The sequence below is a fragment of the Solanum pennellii genome, chromosome 11, assembly GCF_001406875.1.
Source record: "Solanum pennellii chromosome 11, SPENNV200".
Lineage (NCBI taxonomy): Eukaryota > Viridiplantae > Streptophyta > Magnoliopsida > Solanales > Solanaceae > Solanum > Solanum pennellii.
This window is the reverse complement of record NC_028647.1, coordinates 51807903-51815488: the sequence shown is the minus strand read 5'-3', so window position 1 is coordinate 51815488 and position 7586 is coordinate 51807903. Positions and strand designations below refer to the sequence as shown.

General features: G+C 32.9%; 1 long non-coding RNA gene across 1 annotated transcript; it reads left to right on the top strand.

Moving 5' to 3' along the window:
* The first annotated feature begins 803 nt into the window (after nucleotides 1-803).
* LOC107002907 lies at nucleotides 804-2988 on the top strand. Its single transcript, XR_001454570.2, has 2 exons — nucleotides 804-1317; nucleotides 2638-2988. It is a non-coding gene; the product is annotated as an uncharacterized LOC107002907 (long non-coding RNA).
* The last annotated feature ends 4598 nt before the right edge of the window (nucleotides 2989-7586 follow it).

Genomic DNA, 7586 nt, shown 5'->3' with positions numbered 1-7586 from the left:
GTTTTTCATACAAAAAAAAAAGAAATTTGATCTTGTTACTCAAATTTCTCAAGCTAAAATAAAATGAACAAAATAATAAAATCGGTCTGTTTCAAAAAAAAAAAAGGTTACAAGTTATTCAATATTTTTTCGCTTTCTTTTTAGTTTAAATTTGTTGTATTATATACTTAATCTTAATAGACTCACTTCTTGAGTACTCTTGACATTCAATTTGACCGACCTATAATCCATTTCTAGATTGCTATTCGAAATATGTATCTTAAAATCTATTTCTTTTATTATATGTTTAAAATTATGCTTGAATGTTATCTAATTATTGTATTTTACTATTTACAAATTATTATAATAGATCATTCTATTTTTATATAATTTTACGATTTTAGTATGTGTGTGTGTATATATATATATATATATATAATATGTGTAGTATATTTATTTATTGGATAGAAATTTATTTTATTTTCCTCCAAATCATGTAAATCATAGCCTATTCAATCAAATTTATTTAATTCATATCCGTTTATTAAAATTTAGGCTTTTCAATTAAATTTTATCTCAATTAGAGCCTTTTATATCCCATTTGCCTTTCAGTTCTAACTAGGGGTATGTATCGGTCGGTCCAGTCTAATGTATTATTGGTTCAATTTATCTGTTTTTGATTTTTTAAATACATTAAATCAATAAGAAATTTTATCGATTTTCATTTTTCGATAATGGTCCTTAACGATTCTGTTTTCGCTTTAACCAATAAGAAAAATACTTATAAAATAAATATATGACTTCTCTAATAAATTTGTCGCCATAACACAATAATATAACTTCACAAATGCTCATAAAAATAGAAACGATGATAAAAAATATGAAAAATTCGATTTGGTACATCATTCAGTTGAGTTTTTCACACCCTTAATTATTAATTATAACCCATTACACATCCAATTTCAGACTTCAATCTCCTTTGATCATAACCATCATTTTCATTAATATTTATCAACCAATCCTAACCAATCAAGTCACCAAATTCAACGGCTGAGATTGAACTCTTCTTATCCTTCTTCACTGATGAGATCCTTATCCTCTCCCACTTCTCGCGAAAATCGATCGAACAACCGCCACTCATCTTCTCTTTAATACTCTGTCAGGCATCAGTACAGTCGTGACAACCAAGAGACAAGCGTCGCTGTTTCTATTGGCGTGTTCACGACCGAGCCGTCGTGAGCCTCCTCCAGCGAGCTTCGGTGAAGCAAGCGAGTCTAGCGATCTTCGGAGGCGTTCAGACCTACGTCTATCAAAAATGGATTTGTAAAGATTCGTCTGGTATTAAGTTTAATTAATCTGCTATACTTTTTTCTTTACTTCAACTAGTTCTAAAATCTGAAAGACGCATGTCGTTGCTTTTCTTATTCTGTTATATATGATTTGGTTATGTTCCAGAATTTTAGCTTGACTATTGAAATTTCATCCACACTTTGGCTTTGTCGAAATATCCATGATACATGAAATCTGCAGATGGTTTCTGTTAGAGATTTCAATTGTTCTTTTTAGTCTATAATGTTTTTCTATGTCTCATTCGTGATGTTTTTTCCCTATAAATATGAGTTTTAGTATTTAATTCGTATCCAGTTGTTTCCATCCAAATTAATTAAAAGAAACTTCATAAAAGAAAAAGTGGTTGCATGTTATTTTTCCTCTTTTTTAACTTATTCTTAAATGATGTAACATTTTCTGTCACTATATGCTAAGGTAACAACCATACTTAAGCAAATAGGAATACACCTTACTTTTGTTTTCATCTCCTTTTTAGTTGTTGGATGTGTTTGGTAGACTTTATCTAAGTTGAGGGCCTATCAAAATTGTCTCTCATCTCTATGAGGTGAGGTAAGAGTAAGGTCTATGTATGGTCTATGTTAATGAACTAAAAATGATATATTTCTTACAACTTTTTGTATCTCGATGGCAATTTTCTGGGTTTGTTTTTTGTATTGTTATTTTTGTCCATTGATTCAAAATAGTGATGTCACTTGTTATTTTGATTTTTTCTTTGTTACTCCAAATATTCCTTAAATTATTTTAGTTGTAGGTATGCTCCATCACCTTGACTGTATTATTAAACATGTTTATAATCTTTCGTCGGATTACTATATTATTCTTCCTCATGAAATTCTTACAGGAGATATTGTTGCATATAAATCAGATTTTCCAAAGCATAAAAATTAGAATTTTAATTCCAAAGGTCACACTACAATATTTTTTTGAAATTCAAAATACATACTAGACGTGAGTCTTTGGAGCATTAGACATTAGATGCATCTTCCTATTTTTCCTACCCCTTCTCTTTATTGAAAATATTGTAGCTTTTTCTTTTTTTATATTCATATCTTCTCTTGTCTTATGATTCTTTATTTTTCAAATATTCCCTGAGATGTTATATTCCCTGAGATGTTAGACTTGGAGATATTTTTTCAATTTATTCTCAACCAAACAAGTCCTAAGAGTCCATAATTTTCACTTGTTATTTTCAGTCCAGAATTTAACATTTCAGATTTTAGTTTATAAGTTGGAATTACTAATCAATACTGTGTCATTTTTTTCATTTAAGATAGTATGTTGAGTTGATTTTTCTTTTTAACGATGCAGATCTAACTGGAATCAAAAATGAAGTTCATGAAAAGTTAAAGAAAAGTGTTGGGAAATGAAGTCCTCAAAATGATATTAGAGATTCCGTTTGTAAAGGGAGGTGTGTCGGAGGAAATTTCATCAACAAATCTAAAGTTGGGGATAACAACTCAATTTTTTTTGCTCAAAACAAGTGAAGCTCACGAGATAGGAGAAAGACGTAATGATTAGATTACATTGTATCTTTCAAGATAAGCATATCATTGTTATAGGACATTATTTTGTCATAAATTGTCTACATTTGTGACAAAACATTTGTCTTCAAATTATTTTCTGATCAATTATATAATTTATTTTTAATTACGTATTGAATTTGCATTCTATCACAATTGTATTTTTCACTAGTTACAATAATTTTTACTGACAATTTTGTGGTGTCAGTAAAACTAATATTTTTGGTTATGAAATGATCGATTTTAACTACAAAATTCTAGGTTATTTTTGTAAATGCAAAATTGTCACTAATTATTACATTTGGAGACAACAATTTTTCATACATAAACAAAGTATTTAGTGACGTAACTATTTTTATTTGACTACGAAATATATTCAACATTAGGGACAAATGATGCCATCACTAATTAAAGTAAAAAGTTAGTTACAACCTCATTTTGTTGGTATAGATAAATTTTGTGACAAAATATACAATCAACTACAAAGTTTTGATTTTTTTATACGAAAGAGTTTGTCATAAATACTATGCATTTGGAGACAATTGTAGTTAATGCAACATAACTTGGAGACGAAACACTAAATTGTCACTGTATATCTTTAGTGACCTATGATTTAGGGACGAACAAGCGACGTTTTTTTTCATCATGAAATATGTTTTGTGATAAAAAATGAGTTTTAAGTGACAGATTAATATGTCACTGATAACCAAGTTTGTAGTAGTGCCAAGTTGCTAGGGATGCTAGGGTGCAAGTGAATCCAAATGCTAACACTACCGCTTCAAGGATTAGGTATTTCACAAGGATGAATCCCCCTACTTTCTTAGGTTCTAGGGTGGAGGAGGACCCACAAGGGTTCATTCATGAAGTGTTCAAAGTTCTTGATGCTATGTGTGTGTCTCCTCAAGAAAAGGGGGAACTAGCCGCCTACCAACTCAAAGATGTGGCTCAAGTTTGGTATGAGCAATGGAAGGATGAGAGGCCGGTTTGAGAAGGTCGAATTACTTTGGGGAGCTTTCAAGGCGAATTTCCTTGATAGGTTCTTTCCCTTGGAATTAAGGGAGAGGAAAATGCAATAATTCATCAACCTTCATCAAGGGAGTATGAGCGCAAAGGAGTATAGCCTCAAGTTCACTCAACTATCCAAGTATGCTCTACTATGGTTGCGGATTCTAGAGCTAAGATGAACAAATTTGTTATGGGGATATCCGACCTTGTGGTTAATGAGTGTAGGTCGGCTATGTTGATTCCTAGCATGGACATCTCTCGTCTTATGTTTCATGCTAAACAAATTGAGGAGCAAAAGCTTAAACAAGTTGGTAGGGAGTTGACGAATGTAAGAACGGAAGATGGGAATTCTTCTAAGACTAAATTTGACGTGCAAGACAAACCAACGTTCAAAAGGAGGTTTTCCAACCAAAGACCTTCTAATGCTCCAAAGTCAACAAAAAAAAGGTGTCTACTCCCAAGCCCCAAAAAGGTGGAAGATCATATGTTGAGAAACCTCTTTGTGCAAAATGTGATAAAGAGAAATGAGTGTAAGTGCCTAGTTGGCACGGGTAATTCCTATGGTTGTGGCAAGAGTGGTCACATGAAGAGAGATTTTCCCTATGATGAAGGCTCAAGGAAGGGGCTCAAGCACAAGCTAGTGCCCCAAATTCGGATGCTCCTAAGAAGAATCACTTTTATGCTCTCCAATGCTAAGGTGATCAAGAGAGCTCACCGGACGTGGTTACAAGTATGTTACAACTAATTTCCTTTTATGTATATGCTTTGTTGGATCCGGGAGCTACATTGTCATTTGTGACCCCTCTTTTAGCCATGAAATTTGATTTACCACCCGACATATTAGATGAACCTTTTTCAGTTTCTACCTTGGTGGGTGATTTCGTGGTGGCTAAAAAAGTCTATAAAGGTTGTCCTATTTCCTTGCCCAATAGAGTTACATTAGTTGACTTAATAGAACTTGATATGCTAGATTTTTGATGTCATATTGGGAATGGATTGGTTGCATGCTTGCTTTGCCTATACTGATTGTAGGACAAGGGTAGTCAAATTTCAATTTCCAAAAGAACCCATTTTTGAGTGGGGAGGAGGAAACTCAAGTCTTAGGGGTAAGATCATTTCGTGTCTAAAAGCTTGCAAGTTGATTGCAAAGGAATGTCTCTATCACATATTTATAGTTAGGGATCTTGCATCCGAGGTCGCTCTCTTAGAGTCTGTACCCGTAGTGAAGGAATTTCCACAGGTCTTTCCTAATGACCTACCCAGAATTCCTAGCAAATGGGAAATTGACTTTGGCATAGACTTATTGATGGATACACAACCTATTTCAATTCCTCCTAATTGGATGGCCCCGGCCGAGTTGAAATAAGTAAAGGCTCAACTCTAGGATTTGCTAGATAAGGGTTTTATTCATCCAAGCATATATCCATGGGGTCCCGCGGTATTGTTTGTACCCCTCCCTAGGATTGAGGACCTATTTGACCAACTCCAAGGAACGATTTACTTTTCAAAGATTAACTTGAGATCGGGTTATCACCAACTTAGAGTGAAGGAGGTTGATATTCCAAAAATGGCATTTCGAACGAGATATGGTCACTTTGAATTCCTAGTTATGTCATGAGTGAGGGAGGTTGATATTCCGAAAATAGCATTTCGAACGAGATATGGTCAATTTGAATTCCTTGTTATGTCATTTTGTCTAACCAATGTCCCAGCGACTTTCATGGACCTTATGAATCGAGTTTTTAGAAACTGTCTTTATTTGTTTGTGATCGTCTTCATTGATGACATTTTGATATACTTTAGAAGTGAGAATGACCATATGAGCCACATGAGGATAGTTTTGCAAATTCTCAAGGATAACCAAATTTTTGCTAAGTTTGATAGGGATCTCAACATAATTTCGTTCCACATCACTCTCTTCAAGAGATGGAAGAGAAGAGGTGTACGGTAAAGTGTTTTTATACTTGCTCAATTACATGGAGAAAAGCTAAAGAGAAGAAAACGTTTTACCTTATATTTCATGAAAAATGTGATACTACTTTTCATGAAAAAAATGTTTAAATTCTTTAAATAGTGGGGACGTAAAAAATATTTGTGAATTTGTGATTTGTAATATTTGAGAAATGGTCTAAAAGAGTATTACAAGTGCATATATTTATTGTGGAATAAATCACATGTTGTTGTTTGACTACAATGAGATGATTTTTAGCTCTAACATGAGTGTTATTATAAATAAATTATGAAAAACATGTTGATTAGACATTTAACATGAAATGTTTTGGGAGAGAAAAAATTCATTCTTAGAATGAAATATATCATAAACATGTGATGAATTTTTTTTTTGTCAAGTCACATAATATTGAAATTGTGTGAAATACAGTTTTATTGGTTGCATGAATCTTGCAACTCCTTTTGATTCATTTGTGTGAAAAAGTTGTGACAAATAAAAAATGGGAATTCGCTAGCCTAATAAAAATATGAGTTATGTGACTAACAACCTGGCTTGATATTGTGTTTGCAGAAAAAGTACTTAGCAGGTACAAGCAAACAAGATGAGAAAATTGATTCTATTTGTTAGAAGTGAGAAAAGCAAATTATATTGCTTACTTCTCTACTATGGAGGTTGAGGTAAAAAGTAAAAAACTGACGCTTCAACAAGTGAAAAAAGTAAATTGAAACTCTTTATTTTGAGAAATAACTTTTCTAAAATTTATTAATTGTGATAGCAACAATCATATACTTATATAAAAAAGAACCCTAGACCCGCCTACGTGCCGCCATCACAAGCAAGAATTTCCTTTTAAATTTATTTATTTCCAAAATTAGCCTTTCTCTTTCATGAAAAAGTGTGACTTTTATAAAAAGTTGAGACTTTCATGAAGAGTTAAAATTTTTATCATAAGTTGTGACTTTTAAAAAAAGATAGTACTTTTATCAAAATGTCACGCCCCGAGCTACCCCTGAGACGCGGACACGGGACCTAGGACCACAAGTGATCCCATGCCAAACCTACTGGCAAGATCATGAGCATAATAAAGAATTAAACTGATGCGGAAGCTAAATCATATTTAAAATGAAAAGATGGGGAATACCCATATGCTAAAACTACAATATTTAAAATACTAATGATTTTAATACGAAGAAAATATTAACTCAATACTAAGCTGAAACTAACTATATCAGAAATAAGCCTGTAACTGACTAGAAATGCAGGGACAAGCCCCAACTAAGTCTAGCAAAAACTGAAACTAAATGATTAAAAGACAAATGAACTCATGACTCTTATCCTCGGAGAATGACGAGTCACCACTAGTTCTGCTAAACTGGAGATCAGAAATCAATCTAAGCATGATCTGGATGCTAAGAACCTGAACCTACATCACAAGAAGATGTAGTGCTTGTATGCGTCAGTACTTGAAAGGTACTAAGCATGTAGGATAGAGTAAAGCTGAAATAAAACATAAATGAACAAGCACGAAAGAAAGTATAATATTCTGAACATGATATACTGAATTTTGAGCTAACTGGATGCAATGACCAATTTATAACATGATGGAACAGAATATTGAATATACTGATAAATGGTCAATGCAATAGAGTCTGTCTGAACCATGAGAGATATTAATAACCGATAATAAAACCATATGAGCTAAATGTGGAGTCCGATGTATACGCCCCATCGAGATGACCCAATATATTCTGCCAGAGGTATAAAGGCATGCTAGAGTGATC